General features: G+C 38.1%; 2 long non-coding RNA genes across 2 annotated transcripts in view; both read left to right on the top strand.

The window, feature by feature from the left end:
* LOC148594579 (uncharacterized) overlaps window positions 1–25,981 on the top strand; it is a 576,515-nt gene that overhangs the window by 356,422 nt on the left and 194,112 nt on the right. The window lies entirely within an intron of this gene.
* LOC148594580 (uncharacterized) overlaps window positions 1–25,981 on the top strand; it is a 248,198-nt gene that overhangs the window by 38,622 nt on the left and 183,595 nt on the right. The gene's annotated exons all lie outside the window — the stretch shown is intronic.

Raw genomic sequence — 25,981 nt, 5'->3', positions numbered from 1 at the left:
TCTACCATTCTCTGTTCAGGCATATTTAAGGTCATTACTGTTTTCCAGGAAGAAAAGTCTCTTCTCGATTTAGTATAGCTACTGCCTAAATCTCAATCTAACAGAAACCAAAACTCAGTGCCTCCTGCGCTCAATAAACACTTATTCTTACAAGACAGCTCTACCTGCCCAAATGCTGGCATTTTTCAAGTGGCTTATTCTCCACTTCACATGCCTAAATCTCTGCTCAAGATCCTGATTAAAGATCAAGATGCACTCAAAGAAAAAGTACAGGATTGTGGCCTGACTTGCTCCACTGAGCATGCCAGGGTGCCCTCCTCAGTAGACATGTGTTCTTCTTCTAAGGGTGTTCATGTACTTAGGTCATTTCCTATGCATTTTTACATCTGGGTTGCATTCTTTATTTTTAATAGAAAACTTCTTTAATAGAGACAGATTTAATAGGGACAAACTTCACTTAACACTTGATACAACATTTGGGAGACCAGTGTTCTGGCCTGAACACTGCCCAGGTGAAAGATGATAGGGATGCCCAAAACAAAGTTCTCAGATACTTTGAGATACTTTAAGTAAAAGGTTTCATGCCTCTTCTTGTCCCCAAGCGCTTCTCACAGAGGCTATTTTTGCAAGAATCCCAAGGGATTATTTATTGTGGACACAAAATAACACAGCAAAGAATATCAAGGAGTGTTTGTATAACTGTCCAAGAGGAGACTGAATACAACAGCAGTGCCTGAATCAATAAAAGACACTTCCTCTTCCAGCATGCTGTGTACAGGATGGAAGGCCCAATACAGAAGCAGACAAGATAGCACAGTTATTACACTGCAGGGACAGCAGTCTGAATAACCCCTTGTTCCAATTGTTTGACTGAGCTGATTAGAGCAGGGTTTTCTTCTGCAAGCTGAAAAAAAGACTATAATAAAGCAGGGCATGCTTACTGCAAATCATGAGTCTACTGAGAGAATTTGTTCTCCCTAGAGGGTCACACTGGAACAGTGCAGGACAGTTTAAGCCAAAAAAGCACCAAGAGGGTATGTGTAACTGTTAATTATGTATCTAGCAACTGGGACACATTGGGAAGAGGTGGCTTCTTGGAAGGAAGGGTGCACAACTAATTCCACATGTTTTGACACTCTTCTAGCTAGACATTAAACAGGAGAAGGCTTTATCTTTGAATTACAACCCACTAATAGAATAAAAAGATTTTTCTCTCCATATTGTGTTCACTTCACAGTGACAACGGGCCGGGAGCACATTGTGCATACCATGTCTCACACTCTCCAGCACCCTCTGATGTGTTTTACCAAGGTCATCCTGATAATCCACTTGCACAATGCCCAGCGAGCTCCTCCTATGTGCCATGCTAGCCATGGCCTTGGAGAGCTCCAGCAAGCCAGGAGCAGTCTCTTCCTCCCCCAAACACAAGTGTTGCTTTTAATCAGTCTATGCAAAGCATTCTGGTGCCTTAAAGCAATAACTACAACTTCACCTAGAGAATTCAGAATCGAGCTGGACAGCTTGAGCAAGATTTTCTAGCATGCTTCTAAGTGTTATTTAAGAATTGATGTTTCAATCCAAGACGATCTCTCTTGAACTCAGCAACCCCAGAAAAAGTTTCTAAAAATTTCTCTGGATTCAGTCCTACATTCATTTAGCACAGCTGGATATTTGATGTCTGACCAAGAGATCTTTTAGTTTAAGAGCTTTTTAATAACTACTTGCAGTACAACTGTACAGTTCTTTGTTTATTTATTAATTATGAATAATTAGAAAGAATGCTCCCAGGAGAAAGTGCTTATGTGTTTTCAAGGTGGATATTTGGAGAACATTCATTTTTATAAAACCAACTAAGTAATGCTATGTCAATCCATTTTCACCCAAAGCTCCAACGTATTTGTAAATGCCTATATATGGATATATGGAAAGTGAAGAGATAAAAAGAACACAAAGCTTATTTGAATTCCAAAACCCAAAACATAAGCCTAGGAATCAATAACAAATTGCATTAAAATCCAGATATTAAGACAAAATATAAGTTTTTAAAAAAAATCCAACTGATATTTCTTTCTCTCCAGTTCCTATATACCACTTCTGGCCTCAGAGCAACATATAAACAACTTTTGCACCATTCTAATTGCATAGGTTTAAAATGACTATTAGTAAAACAGAGCCTGCTAGTTTGTTTGCACTCATACCTATATAATGGGGTTAGTATTGATCTAGCTTATTTCTTTGAGTTTATAGTATAAATGATTTTTTTCCTCATTTACACTTGAGACAAACCAAGCAACAAATGTCCCCTCTATATAGAGCTCCTTAGTCATTGCAATAGGGGGCTTTTCCTCCCCCTATTTCCCCCTACCTTTGCCTTCTTCTTCCAATTTATGTCCAGGAGGAAGGAGAGATGAGAAAGAGTTAATGTAGATAGATAAACATTACTTCATTATAGGGAAAAGAAATTCAGTCTTGAATCCTCATTAGTCTATTTTCAACACAAAACATTAGTAACAAAAGCCTGGATAAGACATCATCCTTTTTCTTAAGGATATCTAGATCTCAGTGGTCAGTGAGAGCACATGAAGTATCAATCAACACAACAAACATAATAGCACAACAACCAGCAAAACAACAAAAGAAGAAATCCACACCTCTTCCACTTTAAAAACTGATGTTTTGAGAGATGAGTGTTTGCAACATGGAACAGTGGGAAGCACATATCAGTATCACTATATAATTGTTCTAATGAAAATATTTATAACTTTTTGACCTTTAATAAAAATATTTATCCATGCCATATTGTGCCACAGGTACCAAAAGCTTTCACAGCTGAAGAAATAATTTAGGACAAAATTTAAAAAGAAAAAGTACCATTAAACACAGAGACAAAACTTGTGAGCCAACAGATTTTTGAGACCACTAAAGGTCTAAACAACAATAAAAACTCACCAACATATACCTAGCCCTGTTCTTTTCTTTTAGGGGAATAGCAGGGTTAATACATCTTATATTGAAATTAAATGTATTAGCATTGCGTTTTCCAAATTATTTATTAACACTCTTCACTATACCACCATATCTGAAAGATAAATGCCTTTCATTAAACTGAGATAAAGCTACAGAGATAGCAAATTCATTTTTTAAAGGTTAATGTGCAACCCAAAAGGGAGGGTGCAATCTGTATTTCTAACAAGTCAGGGTCTAACTGGGGAAGGTCAGCAGAGCCGACTTCCTGAATTCCTCAGGGTGGAATTCAACTCATCTTACATTAGCTGTCTAATCAGTTAGGTGTTTAATCTCATACTTATTGAGGCTGCCTTTATAATCAATGAAGACAGAGATACAACCTCAGAAAGAGCCTGTGCTAAGAAATGACTAAAAAAATCACCTGCTGATATTATTTATTTGTTGATTGGAAAGGGTGTTTAAATGACTGGTTTGAATTAAAATTATAACATCTGAACAACAAAAGCTAGGTCAATGAATCCTGACCATTATGTCCCCTATAATGTCTAGGGCTCCCCATCAGCCTAAGGGAGGGCTGTCCTCAACTATCACTAGAGGATCTCACCCCATCTTAGTGAGACCATGGGAGTCTTTAGGAAGAGCAGGAGAGAGTCAGTGAGGTAAACCTCATGCCTGAGTGCCAGTAGCTCCCTAATGTAAAAAGAAAATCTCAAATATTATTCCTTATGAGAGTGATACACAGTCTCTTATAAACTGAAAATCCAGTGCACATTTTAATGTAGTCTCCAAAAGGAGATCATTATGTATATCATTGTGTATAAACACAGTCATCAAGGGAGCGTGGAATAGATTTGTACCAACATTTTAATAAGTTTCATAAGAAAGTGGTTCATCAAATAAAAATAATGAATGATGGAATTAAAGAACCAGTGAAAATTGCTAATGTGTTTAATCATCTCAACATCTATATTTATATACGACAAATTTGGATGATATAGTAGGTGTAATTCAGTTGTGAGTCTGTGCTGGAGTTGCATATCAGAATGCTTAACAAAAAGCAAAACGAGTACTTAACTTGTCCGCAGACAGATAGAAGATAGCACTTTGTGAGCATTTGTGTGGGGACACTCAAAATCTCCTCTTAAATTCAGATACTCCTGCCAATTAAGCCAATCACTTAACTGCTTGCAGGCACCAGATCCAACAGGGCAGGTACAAAGGGAGTAGGCAAATATGGTCAACTCAATCTAAAGCTCTGAAAAACCTCTGTTTATTTGCTTCTCAATACTGGAGACTTCAAAATACAAAGCCAGGATCATTCTTTCAGTCCTTTGTTTTTACTATATGATCATCATTCCTTTCCCACACACCTTCTCTGTGTTGCAACATCTCCTCTTTCCACCCCAAGCAGGACTAGCCCATCTCAGAGAAGTGAAGATGCAGATGGCCAGGAGCATTGCCTCGCATGGTGTCACTAGCCCTGTCTCTAGGTCCCCAGTCCTCTGGGAGGAAGCTACTCGTCCTTCAAACTCACCTGCCCAAGTGGAATTGTTTTATTTTTCCCAGACAGAAACACATGTACAAACACAGCTCCAGCTGGATTGCCAAAACCCTCATGTGGAATACATGGACAAACAACCACAGTCCTAGATTTCCAATCGAAGAAGATTTCTTGATGTAAATAGGGGACATTCTGAGCCTTTTGCAGAGAGCCTACAGCAATCTCTTGTTTCCTTGTTTGGCTTACAGCCCTACCCTGGTCTGTCTCCCTCACAGAACTCATGTAACTCCCAAATCCTTCAGCCAGACCCCAGAAGAGAGCATCTTAGTCACAGCATATCCAGACAAACCTGGGCCTCTTCTGCCTACAGAAGCTAGATGAGGGAGCAAAGATAAGGAAGTCTGCAAATAGAAATCTTGAGGCAGAAAACCTAGATACGGCCAATAAGCCAAAGCTGTATGATAGCCCTATTTATAACTGACCATATGGCAACTGATTTCCCATTGCTCACACAGAGCATCCCCGTGCTTCTTCCCACCTCACTCTTTTGCCAGGTTTATTTGTACTTTTTTCCCTGCTCTGAAGGCAAATCAAGTTAATTGGCTATTACACGAGATTAAACAAAATAACTAAAAGAATCAAGAAAGAGAATATGCTGCACTGATTCACTGCATAATGTTCTGAATGGGAACTGCGACACAACACAATAGTTTTTCTTGCACAAAGCAAGCAAGGCTCTATAGTTAAAAGATCTGTTCACAGCACTGAAGGATGATACAGATTTACACTTGTGCAACTATTCACAGGGCTCCTGGTTTCCCAAAGTTTCCGGGGTTTCCCTTGAAACTTGGCCCTTAAAATTTCAGATGCATTAAGTACCCCAAAAACTAGAAAATCATTTCATGTGCCAAGCAATTTTGCAACTGCATGATGAAATAACAAATTAAATTATTTTTTTTATTGAACATTGTACAATATTAGTCCATTTGGAATACAGATAAGGAATTAAAGAGCCAAAAAGGCCTTTCCTGTCAATGATCTAAGATGAAGAGATGCCTGGGGGAAAGAGACAAATTTGGAGTGTAGGAAATGAAAAACAATTAGAAGAATTAAAATAATTGTATTTTCCATAAGGGGAAAATAGAGATATGGGATAAATTACTAAGATGGGTTGCTAGAACAAACAATGCAGCATTCAAAATGGTAATAATGGTGTTCCAAGCACAGCTATGAGAAAACCTGCTTAGTGAGCATGAACCCTACTTAAAAAAATTCTAATCACAAATTTAGCAAGCCTAGGGAGAGGTTAATTAAGGCTAGCAGAAACAAAGAGGGTAAGGGCATGGCCTGCTGCAGCAGCCTTCCCTTGCCTTCTCAAATTTTAAGGAAGTGGAAACAAAAGAAAGACTGCAGAGACGTTGGTAATGAACAGGGAGAAGGAAGAGAGAGAGGTATCATGCTCCCTTGCCCTATAAGGGATATCTCTCCGCTTAACCCACTTCAAGACATGCTCTGTGATGCAATCTACATGGGGCATCCGTAAATGCATTTTTATTTTTATTTATTTATTATTTTATTTATTTATTTTTATGAATCACAGGTCCATTGAAAAGATGGTGCAGATTTACTAATCAGTAGGAATATAAACATTTCTGACAGATGAAATTATATGGTTGAGTTGCACTGAATGGATTGTACTAAGTAGTATTTTTTCTTTCTACCTGGAACGGAAGTCTACCCTTGGATTTTGCTTCCATAAACATTAAAAAGGAGGGGGAAAGAAAAAAAAAGAAAAACTAACAATCCTCTGCTCTCTAGGTTATTGTGAATTTCTTTGTCACTTCCATATTAGTCCTTCACTGTCATCCCACTATTAACCCAATTAAGAACCTGATCAGTGAAATTGAGTTGATAACTTGTTCACCATCACATCACTGTTGACAGCTTCTTGGTTATGGTTTATTTTATTTGACTCACCCATTCCTGATACCATACTCACTGGATCTATATTCACTTTTTAAATCTATTTTTATTCTATTTTTAAAGTCCAAAGCCAGAAGACATAGACTCCAAGGATATCACTGCGCCAAAAGACTTAAAAGGAACTTCTATCATTCTGGGAGACCTACCTCTTTCCATCCCATTGCCTCTGATTTTCTAAACAGGATGGTTTAGGAAATATGACAGGACATAAGTTCTGCATCCATAGTAGCGAAGTGGAATTTACAAAGAGAAAACTCTACTGTCCTTTTCCAATCTTAAAATTAATTGCATTTTCATTAAGTTTTTATGCACCATTCACATTACATTCTTTTGCCTTACTGCCTCATTTTGAAAAGCCTTAATAAATGACTTATATTTACTAATTCAGCCTTGTCAGCTTTCTTTTAGTACATCATATTTCAATGCTTAATGCAGTATAAGAGAGTCTTCACTAGCCAATTTGATCTGTCATAGCCCCATCTTTGCTTACCATGCTGTTTTTTAAAAGTCATCTGGAATGTATTCCCTGCTTGGGTTCACGCTGTGTTGCTTTGTGTTGGAAATCCTGAACAAGGCATGCTTTATTTGAGAGGTGCTGGAATGACCTAGCTTTAACCAAATGCTGCAAGCACTAAACTCCACACTTTACACAAACTCTACTAACAACTTTAAAGCCAGTTTCACTAAATCCCAGAAGACTGCCTTCCAACAAAGGCAATTTTCAGCAGCACAGATGCTGCCCACTAACTCGTGCATGACCAAGGCATGAGAAGCTCCAAAAGTCCTGCAGTCCCCCAGATCTTTGCAACTGCTTTTTTCACAAACTTAGAGATAGTGTGTTCTCCCAATCTCTTTCAAAGTGATCATTTCTTAAGGTCACCCCACCAGTATTCTGTACCTGTTTCACTCTTCCTTATTATTACATACACATTTGTTTTCCTTAAAAAAAAAAAAAAAGTCTCATGCTGGTTTTATTTCTTCCAGCTTAGACTCATTTAAAATTTCCTTAATACACTAGTTTCTTATTCTTCCTAATCATTAACAAAGATGTAATCAAAGACGAAAACATGTTGATAGCAGTAGTACATAGCAGTAATAGCTCATTCCTTGTATTCTCTCCTCTCTTCCTCCCCTCAGAGGAAAACCTAAAAGTCTAAAAATATCATACTGTACCAAGGAGAAACCACTTACCTTTTGGTAGCCTCTATAGCAGTTAGTGCTTCTATACTGTATTTTAAGACTTCTGAATAAAAAAAAAAAAAAGCAAGGATGAGAAGCTGTCACAGGTTGATTACATTCATCTGATAGCCAAGCGTAACCTCCCTAAAGATATTGCTTCACCTGCTTAATTGCTCATTAGTTGTGCCAACCTGTTTGTAATTGCATCCAGTAATTAAGATAGGCATGGTTACTTAATGTCCTAAAATGTGTATTATTACCTATCACCTTTATTTATGCTATATGCTACTTCCCCAGTTATAATAAACCAGAGAGATCTGATCTTAATTAAACTAAATGCGTTTAACCTAAAAAAGGTATGGGACTAGTTGAAATCTGACTAAACAGTCTAAAGGTCTTGGGCCAAATTTAAAAATCCTGTAAAGTATCAAGTGTGTTAGCACCTTTTTTTTTTCTCTCTCTCTCTCTCTCTCTATCTTCCATCTTCTTTTGAATCCAAATATAGTTCTTTTAATAAGACTTGTAACTTGTTCTTCCCCATCCAAAACATAGAATATCACTGAATATTTTACATACCAATACTCTAAATATGATCTTTACAAAATGTCTGCACAGTGTCTTGCAGAATGGGAACAGACCACAATTTTTCCTCTATTTCTAAGTGGGAGCTGCACTCTGGATTCAAAGTTGACTCTTACCCAACAGAACTGATTTAGTTGCTAGCCAGTTATGATGGAATTTGGCCCCAAAGAGGTGAATAATAAGGATCAAATCCTGGCCTCCCTAAAGTTAATGACCAGGCTCTTTCTCACTTCAGTTGGTTCAGGATTTCACCCTAGGTCATATAGCAGAATTTTAGCCTCTGTTTGAGGAGAAAATGAATTAACTGTCATATGCCAGACAGATGAACATAAAGCAAATTAATCTGTAACCAGAACACAAGCCACAGGGAACATCACCATCACACACTGCTCCATACATCAAGAGGCCTTCTGTTCAGTGCTAAAGCTATGAAGGTGCCTCTTTCTCCCTCACTTGCACAGTCTGGAGGCCTTCTATGAACCAGCTTCAGGAGATGTCTCTGCTGCTGACTCCTTTTATGCTAAGAAAGGCCAACTGCAACATCTCGCTGGTTCCTGATTAATTAGCAGGCTCTCCTGTGCACTTACTATATGTGTTACATTTAAAAGTGGGCTCTGGCGTTGGTCCAACCCAAAGTGTAGGAAACTGAGTGAAAAATTCTCACCAGTAATAAAAACAGTTAGGGTAATGGAGCTTTTCAAAAAAGGAAAACATTTCATTTTCACTTTACATTTTTCTTCAAAACAGATGGATGTTTTGAATGTGAATGAATACTAGAATGAGTTGAAAAATGAGAATATCCTGCTAAGAAACTTCTTAAAAAAACTTCAGCTTCATTTTTACTTTGAAAAATAACTCTAAGTCCAAGTCAATACAACTTGGAGAACACTGCAACACGGTTTTAAAGAGCTAACTCGTATACCCCCTGCATGGTCCATACTGGAATAATATACACCTAGAAACAATTTCTAATATTGTTAACAAAGACAAAAGTCACACTAAACATATATGCCGCTCCGGTAAGGTAGTAGACTTCTTAGAGCAGGGTCAATGCCACAGGAATTACTCATATTTATGGATCTTCTGAAAGTGAAAACTGGAGTTGCCCCAGTGGCCCTAGAGCATGGGCGAAGGCAGCAGTGCACAGTGCGAGCGCAGAGGAGGCAGCTCTGCTTCCCATGTTTCTCACGTGTCTTTCCACTCTTTCTGCACACATCACAACTCGATCTATACTGAGTATCATCCAGATAGATCAAATTCTACTCTTTCTCTTTCGGGCCTAACATTCCTGCAAAGTAAAGAAAATAAATGTAGAAGCAGAGTGACGATTATGAGAACGCCTACTCTTCACTGAATTCTCTTAGGGAAAAGTAACGTGTGCTAAGATAAACAGATGGAAAAAAATGCCTTAAAACCAGGAAGTAACTAACATTAAATGGGATGGCAAACAGGCAGACTAAGGAACAGATCAGCTCTTAAGGCAATGCCTGCTCTCTACAGAGAATAGTTTTCTACTGGGAAAAGTTGGGTGGCCAGGGCACCCAGCTCCAGCCATTGCTCCTGCGGAGATGTCCCCTTTCCCAGGGAGCAGCTGCAAGGAGCTGCCAGCATCTTTGCACCTCTTGGGTAGCATGGAGGGATCAAAAGTGGGGCAGGAAATCTGGCTGTGGTGCTCTTGTTCACGCTTAATACGATCCCCCCTCCCGCCTTTTTTTTTTAGGACTGGTGGAGACACATCCAAATAGCGTCAAAAAAAGGAAAGGTTTTGATTACAGTTAGTTATCTGGCACTATCTATTTAAAAATATCTGAACAAATAACTCCAATGTCAGATGCTCTAGTTCTGGCAGGATAAAGAAATGCGATTAGATCTGGCTGCCCAGATGTCCCAACGTTGAGAATAATATTTTTAAGCACGAACTCATGCACTGCTGCTGTCATGTACTTCAATAGACTTATTTTGTTCTCATGGGCTATAAATTGTAATAAAATTGAATCAGATTAATGGGTATAACTGTTGTTCTGTCATACACCATTTTAGCAGAAAACAAGGAGTCTTGTGTATATAGACCAGAGCTATTCTTCTGCATGCTACTTTTCAGGTGTTGGATTTTTTTTTCAGAAGTATCCAGAAATAAGAGCTCTTAGTTTCCATTTCTTTCCAGTTCTGTGATGGTCCATTTACTACTTCTATAAAAGACCTTCTACTTTTACTTTTATAAATATGGTTTTATATATTTTATATGTAAATATATACACATGTATTCTTCACACAGTCATTTTAATTTCACCTGCTTTCATTTCCTTTCATTTCCAGTAAAACTAAAATAGCAAAGGCTCCAGGGATATAATTTTGGCTCCTTACCTTTTCATTTTCTGTTGATAGATTGATTTAAATGAAGACCTGTTTGCTGGTTGTGCCGGTGTTGTCAGGTTTATGAAGTTCTCACATTTACCTACGAAAACAAGTGCTTGAATAGAAGCAATGAGGAAGATTGTTGCCTTTTTATTTTTGGAGAGGTTGTTTCTGACTAAAAGAAGATTGCTTTATTTGATGAGCACTTGACTATATATTGTTGAGGGTTTAGGGTGAACTGATATATAATTTTCTATACATTAAAAATAGAGACAGGTGCAAGACACAGAGTAGGGTGCCCCAATTTTGCCCAAATCTCAAGCCTGTATGACCTGAGTTTCAGTTTTATAAGCACATCTAAAATGAGCATTGGGAACGCAGTTTTGACAGTAGGTGAGTGAAGTGCTCCAGCAAAAACTTCCAGGCAGGTTGCTTTTTCCTGAATTGAATACTCAAAAGGCTGCTCTAGCTTTCTTTAAAATTGCTCACAGGGGTCTCATTATTTGCACAGAGTTTTGTATAATTGCACCCACTCACATAATTTCAAAAACTGTTTTTTGTCTGTGTGTATGAAAAAGAATAAAACAAATATTTTAATCTTTTATTTTTTTCTTAATGTCTTGCAAGAAAGTTCAATTACAGCCTCTCTACTTATAAAAATCATACAAAGGCTTCAAGTCTCAGCATGCTCCGGCAGTAAAGTGCAAACAATCTTGCGGTTACAAAGGCTACTTTGCTGAACCTCATTCCTTCTTCTCTCTCTCCCACCAGCTGAATAAATGAGAGACATATTTAGCAGCTTCAGTAGAAACTATTTTCTCATGCTCCCACTAACAAATCAGGGCAAGAAATAACAGTAAGTCACAGGACAAGAGCAAAGAATGAAGAGAAAGAAGTAAAGCAGCCCTGGTAAGGTAGGAAGAAACAAATAAATTCATAAATTCGGGCAGCGGATGAAATCTTAGAGGTCCATAAGGAACAGAGCAACAAGATGATAGAGCAGAAAAATAATCTATGCATTACAGTTGCTTTGTATTAGATTATTTACATTCATAATCTTATTAGAGGAGTAGCAAGGGCAATAACATGTATTTTTTAAATAGTTCTTTTTTCCCCCTCTTTCCAGATTGTTCACCCAATATGTGGTAATACAACATAGAAAACTACAAAAAGAAAACCACAGCCCTCCAGCGCAGACACTGAACTGATTAAAAGAAGATCACTTGTTGTGCAGAGAAGTTGCTAAAACTTCGCAGCAGAGCAGCGCGTTGCTTCTCCTGCAGGTTTGGGCCTGTCTCCAAGCCAGGCTCGCGCTTTGCAGAGCACCTTGCAGAGCACCTTGCGGAGCACGTTACCCACCCCAGCGCTGCCGCGCCAGGACGGTGACGCGGGTGCCGTGGCCGAGTCCGACGGCGAGCGCTGCAGCAAACACGGGTTCTGGAAGTCATTGCTGAGCTTCCTATCAAGCAGCTTTACACATTTGCAAGAATAAAAAGTTACTCTAAAGGAACCCGGCCCCACAACAGCCCCCAGCAACTGCTAGCCAGATGGGTGCTGCATTCCCTGTGTGGCCCACAGAGCCTCCCCAGCCCTCCCAGCAGCACGTTGCTTCTGGGGCTTGTTCCTTCGTGTGGCAAGGAAAAAAAGAAACAGGACATGTTCTGAATTAGAATGACTAGAGATTTTCCCTCAAAGAGAGCACTTAAATATATACGGGTCTCATCCAAAAATGATGCACTTCAGGTTTGGTTTCTGTGACCTGTGCCACAGGCGAGGAACTTCAGAGGGGAACCAGGGCAAGGTAGAGCGTCTTAATTGCTGTGCACACTCACAATTAATCCATAGCCTAACTACCCACTTTCATGCAGGACAGAAGCACCTCACCACATCAAAGATAGTGATTCACCTCTGCACTAATCTAAATTTGAAGAGCTACTATCAATAGTAATTAGAGAGCTAAAGCAGATCAATTACGCAATTCAGCATTAATTAAGCAATATCATAACAGTTTTCATTCAGTTTGGTTAGTGCACCATAAATTTCACTCCAGTGAGTCTTATAGATTTTAACTACTTGTCCAGAAATCTCTTGCTCAGTGTTAATTAAATGCCCCCTGCCCTTCAGTAACTGCTGAATTCAACCCCCTTATATTGTTATTATAAAAAGAAATATGATTATATCCATTTGAAAGATTATCCTTTGTACTAATTACTAGGTAAAAAGGAATTCAGGCCAGCTTTGCGTTTTTAAGGAGGGACATGCATAACTTAAAGAAAAGGTGAAAAAATGACCATACATTCAGCTGCTATAAATCTGTTATCAGAAAGGAAAAAAAAAAAAAAAGTCCAGCAGTTTTTCATATTATCCTGAAACAGGTTTGTGTAATAGAGAAGAAGATGGAATCCTTAGTGTCAGTAAATGGACTAAAGCCCAGCTTTGGACACAGTACTGGGACACGGTATCTTAGAGTATGGCTCTGGGGTTGCAAATATGCATAGGACTAAGACACAAGTCCTATCAGGTATCTTTTTATAAAAAGCAACAAAAATTGATTGTGAAGAATCCGTACACTAAAGAGCTCAATATGATAAAATAGTGTTGAACTACTAAAAATTAGCATACAGTGTGGTAACATTTGCTTTATATCTTTCTCTTCCCAGGATTAACCCTGAGATAAAGGGAGGTGATGCAAACCAAGAGAGAGAAAAGGCTGATTTTGTATGGGGACACTCAGCACTTCAGGTGTCTGTAACGTCCCAGTCCATCACTGACATACGGGCAAGCAGCTCAGGGGTTCCACCCAGGGCCAAAGAAGTCACAAGAAAATCCCACGTGATTTCTGCTCAAAGCGCCGTTAGCTGCAACCATCACAAGCGACCAGATGGCTGCTGCAGACCAGGCACGTGATAATGCATGGGGATCTCTGGAACCCGTAACACCGATGACCCCTCCAAATAATGCATGGATTAATATCAGCCAAACACTTTGCTAAAGCTGCAGCTATATGAATGGTGTATGAATGGCAAATAGTAAGCTCCATGCAAGTGTTTGACACAACCCCCTCCTTGTTGACAAGCCATTTCTCTACATATTCTGTCTCCTATGCCTCTTCAATGCATAGCTGATATGCATCGGGTTGCAGGGATGACTGTGATGGGGCTGGTGGGAAAAGGAAGCTTTGCAATAGCAGGATGCAGAGGGACAGGATTTAATGAAATATGACCTTCCAAGTCAACATGCTTGTCATGGTTTGCTTCCGAGCCCCCAAGGAAAGAAATAAACAAAAACAGCGCTCAGCTTCAAATCAAAATATTTTATTGGCATGCCAGGCAATACAAATGCTGTCAATGTGTAAAAAAGCAGAAGCCTTGGGTAACTGTCAGTGATAGATACAATATATCAAGCATTTGCCCAAGATAACACTTCACAGTGTGTTTGGGGTTTTATCCCTTGTGTCCATTTGTCATTATTGTCCATTTCTAAGCTGGTGGCAGGTTGTTACATAGCATGATGCTATTCCTGCCGTCTCTTTCCTTTCTCCTAGGGTTATGCACAGTTTTTCCTCATCGTTTTTTAATGGAAAGTCTTTTATCATTTCTGGTAATGTAAGCAAATATCTTCCTAACGCTGCCTTATACTACTCATGCTGAAACAGAAAGAGCTTTTTCATCCAGTGTTGGCTGTTTCGTCATATGGGCTGTGCAGTCTCCCATGCTCCAGATCTCCTTTATGGTAAATGAATCTGGATCTAATTAGCGTCTAGCTTTCTTTTGCTGTCTAACAGTAATCACCTAGCTTAAAGGGGGTCAGTATTTCTGTACGTTGTCTCAGATCAGTATTTTCAGGGTTCTTGCCTGCTGGCCTAAACATTCATATACAGTGGTGGAGAATGTTGTTGTTAAGCTCTGGGAAATAGTTTCAGCAAGATTCCTCAAGAGAAGCTGAGTGTCTTTCCATCTGTTAAATAGTAGGGCAATTTTGCTCTGGTGTCCTAGACTGTAAAGTAAAAAGAGATTGCTGTGATGCTCTAATACCACCTTTTGTGCAAATCAAACACCCGCTCAAAGGGTGATGGCTTCATCCTGATTTTTTAAGCTTATTTGTACAATAAGGAACTTTCCAATGTATACTTTGGTACACATTAGTATACTTAGGTATATTTATACTTGGGTGCCAGCTTATTATATGAAATATCAACTTGAACTAAAAACTTTAGCCTCCTAAAGAACATCAGCACATTTGGGAACTTTAACCAACTGGTTATGTCTTCTTGTCCACAAGATTATCCATTGCACAGCTTCTTAGGCTGTACTCATCGCAAACATGAATCAATAGCAGGGGTACCGCTGCCCAAAGCACAGTGCTGCATTTTCAATGTCAGGCTAGCTAGAACACAGGCACAGTCGTAGAAAAATAAGTGACAACATATGTTTGCAATTTGTCCTGCTCCTAGTCACTGAGTTTTGTCTCACAAACTTCTAAAAATGCCCTCAGAGATTCAGACATCTATCCAGGCCACACAATAAACAAATAAAATATATAACCCTCACTCTACAAGATTATCCCCACCATCTGTAGTGGCATGTATAGGTATATATGCACACACACAAAAAGAAAAGACACATTCCCCATGGTTTTAAAAAGATACGGCATGGTGGATACTTATATTTCTGAGTGCCCAAAGGATTCTTGTTTTCTGGAAACAGCTGAGCTTTTCCTCCACAGTCATGTCGTGTGACTACAGTGGGCAGGGAGCTCTCATCCCCTTCTCTCTAGAGCTCCTCAAATAAAAAGTGACTCTCAATTTTGTGTCCTTTCAGGTCTGATGTAGTGATGAAAGAATGCACATGTTAAAAATAATAATAATAATAAAACCCTCTGCAAAGTTAAAATTTAGTTTGCAAAACAAAGATTTTTTTTCGGGGGAAAGAGAGGTATTATCATCATTCAAAGTGGGAGGCAGAAAAACAAAAGACTGAAATGTAAAGAAACTTTGAGCTCTGTGGATCAACATTTGCTACAGAAGTAGGATTTTCAAAATAAGTAATTCCCTACAATAACAATAGAGAAGAGCTAATCCTAATTTCACAAGACTCCATATGTTTTTTGTATTCTTTCTGTGTGTATGTTTTATTTCTTGCATCAATGAGTCATGAAATGCAGTCAAGGAATTAATTTGAAGCTTGAAAGCTAAAAGGAAAAGAAGTCGATATGCGTAGTTCTGTAGCCTTAGATTCTTGTATCTAACTACATAACATATTTTCTTTCCACAGGAGGTAGTTATGACAAATTAGAAGTCTGAAAATCTTCTGATGGTGTAAAGGCTCCAGCTGTCACTAGGGAGATAGTGATCAGATTTCATAGCTGCATGGTCCCATGGCACCACTAAGAGTTCCATATGGTCATCCAAATGCTTCAGCTAAACCCACAAAAAAAATTCTGCGATGGCTTCTGGGTTTTAGAAAATAAAACTCTTCCCACAGGAATTTTTCATAAAGTATCCACCAATAAAAAATACTTCCTTGATTTGGTTGCCTGAAAAGAAAATCATTATTACATATTTCTTCTCTCTTTGAAAGTAGGTAGAAATAACAGCAGTACAGGACATGTGCTGCAGTTCTAACTTTTTAATCTAGCACAACTTACATAATATGGAGTAGGCTGGTAAGTGGACGTGCAATGAATAATTAAGGTGTGTATATGTACATGGTGATAAACAGTAATTTCTTCAAACCACTTCTCTTTCGGTATAAAACCACCTCTGTTAAATTGTTAATGCTATTACTGTGGACAGAGACTCTTTCATTCTTGTCAAAGATGTCAGCATAAGCCTCACACAATAACAAATGACAAATGCATAATTTATTGATTCTTAAATGGCTATGTCCTTGGATGTATTTCTTATAACTAATTTGCTGGGAGACACATCTGGCTCCTCAAGATAGCATCTGTTTTAAAGAAGGTCAGTGCTATATTTTAAAGGCAGAAGAACATAATCCTTTATTTGCTATGCTTCTATGCTCTTTTAGCCTAGAAATTCCCACTCAATTTTATCTAGTGATTTTTATAACAAATCAAAAGTTGTTAATCTGCTGTTGGGTTTTGAAACAGTGATAAAAGTGTCTATAAAGAACATCACTAATAATCAGAGAACACAAGAAGAAAATCTGTAGGTTTCAAGGCTACATACTGTAAGAACAGAACAATTTAAAAAAGGAATTAAATTCAACTGTGTTGATGTAGCTTTTCATTAAAACTCCTTTCTACAAAGATTACTCTATCTATTTCAATAAATGGTGCCAGAGTTTATTTTATTCAGATGCACTGATTATGAATGTGAGTCTAAGATTCTGCATAAAATGGGCAACCATTGAACACTGAAATGCTTATTCCGCTATTAGGTCATGAACCATGACTTCTTTCCCAATTATTCTTGTACATACAAAGTCTGATCTTGCACATCTTTGTTACTTCTGAGTCACATATATGCTCATTAATACCACATGACTTTAAATCCACGTGTATTTGTAAATTCAGTAAGTTTTCACTGAATTTTAACAGTATTTATTTTGACCCACATTGTGGTTGGACCAATGAAATTTAAATGTTTAAAACCAGCTTGAAGTTTACATTTTAATAGGGAGACACAGCACAAATGATTTAGAAACTGCTACTTTAACCCTGTGATGAACAGCTAGGCACCTTTTGCTTTTATATTTCACCTTGCTACACACACAAAATGTTTAATTATTTGAGGATTAATGGAGGTAGTTTATAATTAAGCTGAAGTATGAACTGATGTCATCATCTCAGTATGATGATATACATTTTTATGCCAAAGCACCTGTTGTTTTGGAAGGAAGCAGCTGATATCATTATCTACCCAGCCAGATAGCCTAGCTTCCTGCTGCTTAAAAAATTATCCTAAGGGTTACCTAAGTTGGGATAATACAGCATTTACTTTTTCATGCCCAGGATAGAAGAGAATGCATAAAATAACTTAATTCACAGCCAAAGAGAGAAAGGGGGGAGGGGAACTGGACCAGCTAAAACTGTTAATATTTATTTGTTGGAATACGTGTCTTGTAACTTTTGTTGCATGTCTATATAACTGCTTTATGATAATATAAGGTTATAAGTAAATAAAGGATTGGACAAGAATCCTCTATGCAGCATGAAGCATCGCATCCCTGGCTTTGTTTGGGCCATTTTTCACTATCGGAGTGGCTGGGCTCGCTGCACTGCAGAGGTTGCTGCTGCCTGGGATGTCGCCCGCGTGGAGATGCTTCCTGGCTGCTTCTCTGCCTCTCGTCCCCAGTGTGAGGAGGAATAAGGTCGCTGGTGGCGATCTGGGGCGGGGGACGTTGTGACAGAGGGTTGCTGTTGTGGCGGGTAGTCTGCTGCCATGAGGTCATTGCCACAGCTTATGCCAATGCTATAAATTAAAGCTGCATTCAGGACTCACAGGCACCAAATTGGGGACCGACAAGCAGTGCTCAGGGACACATCCCACCATACATCCAAGAGCGTGGAACAGAACCCAGAGCATTTTGAGCATGCCTCCAACTTCCCAGCTTTCTGCTGAATTGTGGCATTGTGCCAGCGCTGTTCGTTTTGGTTGATGTCAACCTGTACTGCTATAAGGAAAGGCGAGATGCGATACCAGGGTATGTGTTTCTTGGATGTTTTGGCTCCCACTGACGATAATTTCCGGGATTCTTCAGCCTGATGATGCCACATCACCAGATTCTGCTTTGGCAAAAATCTCTGATATATAGAGCTAGCAATGATACATTCTGCATCATGCTGTGAGCGGGTGCAACGAAGCATATTTCTTAGGGTCACCTACATACAACAAATAGTCAAACAAGCATAATAAATGCAATATTTTGTTGTTTTGCTTTGTTAGATCTTTTTTCAGTTGTTTTTTTTTTTACCCTTTGTCTTGTTTTTTCCCATGTACTACCTCTTTTCCCATCCACATCTCAAACATAACTTTTATTAGAGTGTCTCTTCTCTTTGCTTTAAAATTCCTTCCATGAACATTCCTATGGCCCCATAGTACTAACTTTGTAGCTCTGAAGTCTTTTCAGAACTAACTAGTGGCCAGCAGGAGGTAGATTTCCTACCCCTGCACTGCTTCCCAAATATGCAATTGCTTGGCGGATCATTCCCTTTAATAATACAAATAAAAAAACTTTTTGACAGAGCAAAAAGTTCTGACTGAAAGAATTCTGCAGTCTTTATCTCTATATCTTACATCCAGTTTTCCTCAGGACATGTTTTCCATTGGTTCCTCCACAGTTATCTAAGGGAAATAATATTGCTTGAATGTAGCTACTTAGGTCTTGCAGGGAAAGAAAGACAGCAAATTTCTGTGCTGTGTGCTTGTTCCCTCTGCATCCAATTTCTATTTTGAAGTTTTGCTATTTCATTTTCATCAGCATTTCTGGATCTTTGTTCCTTTTTTTCTTGATCTATTATTATGTCTATAGTTTTATTATGCACATATATAATAATACTAAGGGAATAATTAAGTGATCTTGAATAGATAACTACATAAAAATATATATTTAGTTACTCATTTCATCTCATAATACCTCACCAGAGTTAACACAGCTTTCACAGAACAAACAAGCATTACAAGGTTAGTACTAGTTTGGGGACTTATCTGTATTATAATTTGTATTATATGCAATAGATTAATGAATGTTATTAAGGTATTCTTACTGAGCTCCATATCAGATGGGAAATAAGGTGTAGTAGCTTCCTGGCAGAGGAATACTTATTATGGTGTTTTATAATGAGGGTATGCCAGAGATCAAATTAGTATCCTAATGGGCTCGAGTTCAGCACCGTGATCACCGTGACGTTGTGTATATTAGCTATGTACGTGTGCGGGGGAGAAAGGCACCTGTCTAGATATTTATGGATATTGAAAGCTACAGCCATCAGCATTGAATGAAGACAAGTCTTATCCTAATCTTTTTCTTCTCCCTTTCACATCATAAGGCTGCCCTGTAAATTAGGTTTTCAGAAAGTTATTTAATAATACAGAAAGCTATACTGACACACCGAATGTACAGTAATTGCCTGTGGGTATGCAGTATGTTTACAGCTGATGTATTCTAAGCCTTGATTGCTATTTTTCTATTTGCTAGACTTCAAAGAAACTATTGCTTGCTGGTTTTCATGATACCCAGCATTGGGATCTGACAAGCATAATGAAATGCTGACCATAGGTAGCAGTATACATTCCTTTATTCCCAAATTATAATACTCAGTCTCTCAAAAATTATTTAACAAAAAAAAGAGGAAATGGAAAAGTTCATATATATTCACACACAATTTAAAAATTGTTCTGAACAAGTTCATAAGAAGAGATAATATATATATTTCCATATATATTATATGATAATAAAAACTGGAATCTGTCCTTCCATCCCAAGAATTATAAAAATAGTTCATCTTAACACAACGGCAATGAATTAGAAATTTATGTTAACCATTTCAGTGTCCTCATGTTTCATTTCACCTTTTTATATATAAATTTGACATTCATGGTGAACTAAAGAGAGAAAATCATGAATGTGTTTTTAAAACGTTCTTGTACAGTTTGACCCTGGAATTATATTGATCTTTCTTTTGCAACCTTGAGATAATGGCTTCCATCATTGACATTTTTATTTCGGCATCATTAGCTGCATCAGTAATGATTACTTAAGAAATGTTGTGGTTTGAACATTTTCTGAAGAGCTCATCTGATATTCCATTTTCAGGAACATTTTGCATGTAATAGTCTGCAGGTCATATTCTTTGACACCATTTCTAAAGTCCCTCCCAAGAAAGCTGTGATAAGCAATAGTCCACATTCTTTACTATTTGACATTTTTTTACTTGTTTAAATCACTAGGTCAATGGAAGCTCAGTATAAATACAGCATGAGTAGAAGTCTCAATTTAACACAACACTTTGCGACTTTATAGCAGTAAAAATGGTCAGTATAAGAATCTGTCTTAACTGAATCATTTCAATTTGCTGTTTTTAAAATTGTTTTTCTTCTGTAGACTAAAATGAGACAAAACATACAATAACCAGAATCTGGCCATGACTTTTTCAGTTTTGATCTGGTCCCTCACGAGTAACTGAAGATACAGACCAGCTGCAACAACATAAGAGCATCCAATATAATGCTGGATAAAATACAGCAGTTGCCTTTCTGTTTTCTATTCTCAAGATGTTTGTTTTGTATTTTATTTTTGTGAAGACGAAAGGATACGTTTTGGATCTAATATCTACATTCTGGGAATGTCTGTACAAACATGCTATGTTTCTCTTCTTCTGAACTAAAAATATAATTATTTGACATAAAAGCTTGGGAAAAAATGTGAACCAAAGTGAATCATGTGCCATATTGCTCTTTAGAATATTAAGGCTAAATTCCCCACTGGCATAAACTGACGTAGGTCTGTTGAGTTCAATGGAGCTATTCTAGCCGACACTACTAGGGAATTATGAGCAGCTTCGTTTTGTTACACAGATTAGACAGATGTGTACTAGATCATTAGGAAAAAAAAAGCTATTGATTGTGTATGATCTGATCCCCATGAATACAGAATACATGGTTGAATATACATGATCAAAGTTTAATTTTCTATTTTGTATGATAATATTCCAAACAGGCAAATAATGCCTTGATTCTTTGTAGTAATGGGAAGGATGCTTTGTAACTGTGGACACCACTTCCAAAGAGGACATCTGCATATATAACTTTCATGTCTTCCATTCTAGAAATCACATAATATTTGGACTAATTTTGTTCAGTAGTCCTTTAGAGACATGAAAATCTCAATTTACAGGTCTAGCTGAAATATTTGAAATATATCTACAATTAAATAAATAAATTCAAAGTAAAGTGCTAGCTTTCTGGTTAATTTTCAGCAAATTTATGTACATCTTTCTAGCTGTACAACCAGGAGGTTAATCCTTTTCCCTGCTACACAGGGGGACAAAGAAGGAACAGAAAAATGGAGAAGGTTGATAGATATAGTATGAGTTCTTCTGGATAGGAAATTAGGTAGGCATGTGCAGGGAAAATACACTTAAAAGACACTGCTGCACTCAAAAGCCTATTTGATCTCTATTGAGGCCCTGACAAGAAAAACAATCAGACAAAAACTTCACTCAATACTGCTTTTAAGAAAAGCATATGCACCATCTACATATCTACTATTCTTTTCCATATTTTTTCCATATTTTCCATATTTTTTTCCATCAATTTAAGGCTTCACAGAGAGGCTTAGCTAGACAAGGAGCTAGCTGGGAGCAAACCTATCTGCTACAGAGCCAGCTTCCAGAGTGTGTGATTGCACTGGATGTAAACCTGCTGGGATTAACAAGGGGACATATTTAGTAGTAATAGTGAATATTCAGTAGTTGTAGGGCCCCATTTAAAACAGCATTAATGTTACAATCATAGTTCCAAATTTCTAACCATCCAAGTTTTTCAGGCTACTCAGGATAGAGAAACAAGTGTCTCCTCCCACATCTTCACCTAGGGCTAACTGAAAGCCATTGAGTGACTCTTCCTCTGGTCTACCCTTTCCATTGCATGCAGATAAGCAAAGACAAAATATGAGTAATATATCTTTTGAAGGAAAACTGTTCATAGCTGTCCTCTGCTTCCCAGCAAACATCAGTGCTGAGATCAGCAATTCATATGGTGAAGTTGGATCACATGCAAGACACCCAGATGCAGTTGAGTTTAGTGACCCTAGATCCTGATTTCATTCCAGCTCTCTTTTGGAGGGGAGAAGGGATAAATAATAATAAAGGGATGATTCCTGTGCTTGCAAATGTGCTGCCAATTCTGTTTTCTCATAAATTGTCGCTGGCCAGGAAGTAAACTGCCTGATTTTTCACATCCTAGATGCTGCACACTGGCTCAGATGTCCTTCTTTCAGAGGAAGAGGCTGTGCCAGCAAACGCCCTCAATAGGGAACAGGGTGGCCTGGGAGGAGCTGCCTGACAGAAAGAGGAGATGGATCCCACAGGGATTTACAGCAAGAGGATCATTGAAAGGAAATGCTGATATATCAGCATGCCAAATAAATTTTCCCTGGAGCCTGTAGGGGACAGTGACATGTTTATTGCAACCCAGGAAGCCACCGGAAATTGCTGGACCGAGAGGAAGGAAAGGATCCAACCTGCAAAGATGTTGTGGACAAGCCAAAGAGTAGGTTTTCAGACCAACTTTACTTATACTTATCATATAAGTTCTTCTGTTTTAAAAATTCCTTTGCTGCATCCTGTGCTCAAAACAAAACTAAGCACTAGAAACCAAAAATCATTTTGGTAGAAAGGTTTGGTCAGCCCTACTTACAGCTACATCTGGCTTGCAACCACAACTCCATAACCCGGTAAAACACTTGGAAAGCAAAGTAAAAATTGCTTAGTCTCCTCGTCCTAAGCTTTCGCTGTTGTACAGACCTGAATCCTGCGTATCCTGATTGATAACTGTGTTTTTCATGGTTATTTGAGATAATCATCTGGAAAATCAGTGCAAACGATGCATGTTTAGCTGGGGCACTATCAGAAATCCTGCATATCTGTCGACCTCTCTGGGAGAAATCTGAATCCGCTTTGAAAGTCAACCAACAATTTCTGGCAGCGGCCAAGGCATTCAAGCCTGTGATAGCAAATAAATGACATACTTGATCCTCAAGGAAAATGTAAGCTACTCAAATTGCTTGCGCTTCTGTAAACCTACAGCAGAGAAAAATACATTTAGCTCAATTATTGATTGGTAAGATTCATTATTTCTTTTGAGTAAATCAATGGGATTCATGTCATGATCATAGCCCAAATCCAAGTTGGCATAGATTTTTTTCATTTTGCTGATTCAATGAGAAACTGGCTCTAGAAAATCTTCATATTCTTTTTTTGTGACTGGGACCCTCACAAGAACAGGGCAGGACTTTACACTTCCTTGATTTTAAACTTTGAGCTATAATGAGTGGGAGAAAGAAAAAGGATCGTTCCAGATAAACTCTTACCGAGAATGGTCTATTTGCAGAATTTGAAGTAGCTATTAGGAAATGTATTAACCGTAAGGTAAACTCTTTGAAACCACCATAATGTTTTACATACAAACAAAATATCATCAAGATAAAGTAACAATCTGATCTCAAATAACGGAGCATCATGTTTGTGAACTATCAAGCATTTCACAAGAAGATGTCGTGATATCTTTGGTGCACCAAAGACTTTCAGAAGCTATACCAAACAGACATTTGCTATGTATCCATCTGAATGTAACTCATCATCAAGGATTTTGTGTGCCTATTTAAAATGCTTTTCCAGACTACTTGTGGCAACAGGTAAAGACATTTATGGTTAAGAGCAATTGATTGTTTGCTGAGCCTGTCAAAACACTTTTATGTCAATAGACAGAATATATGTGCACAGCTCTACTGGGGATCTCTCCATAGTGATACCTGTGAGTCTCATCGTTTCGAGAGCACCTTGCCCTCCAGGCCCTGTGAGCATTTTTACAGGCAAGATCAACATGCCTGAATTCTTGTTTCCAACTTCCAGTAATGTTTATTACTGTTTGTCAGCAGCTCAGCTCTGCTGGAGAAACCTTCTTCAGTGAATAATTAAGTTATTCCCAGTGACTGCTGGGTTCCAGAATTTTCAGCACTCTACCTATGGATATTTTGCTGTACATGAGAGGCACAGAAAATCTTACTTTTCATGGCCCATAAATAAACACCCAATCCAACACTTCAGCACATTTTTAATTGTAATGCAGTGTGCAATGTTCCAGGGCACAATACAGATGTTTTCAGTTATTTTATGAAGAGGAGACAATGATGGTTAAGTATGTGTTTGCATTATACTCACGGCATGAAAACATTACGTTCATCTTTCTTGATCATTTTCTTCTTGGAAAAAAAGAGAAATGTTCAGCCAGGATTCCTGCCCACATGGAGCAAGCTGCAGAAAAGGCAAAGACATTCATTTATAGCCCATTTACTTATAGACAACTAAAAAGAAAAGACACTGTTTAAACACTGGACTCTTCCCATCCTCTTTCCCTACATTTAGTCATACACCACTTTCTTGAAATGAGCACAGATGTGACAGAAGAGCAGAGCTGTCCCATGGAATATCTACCCTACCTTCTCACTCAGGCACTTCCCTGGCCCTTCCTTGACACAGGTTTAAGACCTGATGGCACTCACTGGTCTCTTGCTAGTAATGACTTACTACCAAGTCTGTTCCTTTGATAGCCACTCTCATTAGTTTCTCTCTGCCATCATTTCATTCATTTGTCCTTCTCCCATATCTTCCCTGTCTATCCATGTCAGTCTTTTGTAAAGAAAAAGGAACTACCCAACGAATCCTTCTGATGCCATTTCCTTTCCTGTTCCAGAGTAATCTCCCTGTATAGCTGTTCAACTTCACTAAATTATTACTTGATGAGAATCACTCATTATTTCACTCATAAAAAGGCCTGACTTCACAAACAGTTATTTTTATGAGATCTATTTGTGTAGGCTTTTGGCTATGTGAACCAGCCACGTGGATACACATAAGCAGTAAATATCTGGGCAACTCCAGACCACAACTTGAGACCATTTTAACTTTTGAAAAAGCAAACCTTAAATGGCAAAAAAAGTTTGATATTCCTAGGTTGGCAGAGTTGGTTTTGACTCTTCAAGAAACTTATGATGTGAAACCATTTGTGATGTACAAATGTAGATAAGGAAAAGAGAAGAGTTCTGACATGATTTAACAGTGGTTTGTAAGGTACTGAAATGAAAACAAAATAATCAGAAGCATCCTAAAGCCATCATTACAGCAAGCCATAAAACTAAAGGAAGCAAACTTTGAATCTTTTTGTTATATCTTTCTTTGTTAAAGTACAGAAATAATGTTAGTTGCCAAACGAACCAAAGGACAGAAATCAATGGCATAGCTCAGGCCAAGCTGCATTTTTAAAGACAGCATACCCCAAATTACTTGAAATAGGCAGAGGAAAAAATGAGATCAGGATGCAGTGACATTGCATGTGATTTAATATAAGTACTTCAAAAGGCAACAGAAGGACAAAAAATTCAGAGGCATACACTTGAAAGGAAACATTTTCTTTCAGATGAATGCCGATGACACCAATTGAATCAGTATTGAAATTGAATTGAACTGAATTTCAATAATGACCACATTTCAAATCCAGTAAAATTTCAAATTTTGATGATAAAATTATTTTACAGCAGCAGTGGGTAAGGATTTACTAATCTGAATTGGGATACTTATACAATGGTCTTAAAATCTTAGAGAAAATCTAGGAAAATAAGCTGTGGTAGTGACATGGTTTAAGATTGCACTTCAGCGAGGTGCTTATAATGG

The sequence above is a fragment of the Tinamus guttatus genome, unplaced genomic scaffold (assembly GCF_059628265.1).
Source record: "Tinamus guttatus ecotype Peru unplaced genomic scaffold, ASM5962826v1 Tinamus_guttatus_pri_ptg000227l, whole genome shotgun sequence".
NCBI classification, from domain to species: domain Eukaryota; kingdom Metazoa; phylum Chordata; class Aves; order Tinamiformes; family Tinamidae; genus Tinamus; species Tinamus guttatus.
The sequence above is the reverse complement of the archived record's forward strand: the minus strand, read 5'-3'. Positions and strand labels throughout refer to the sequence as shown.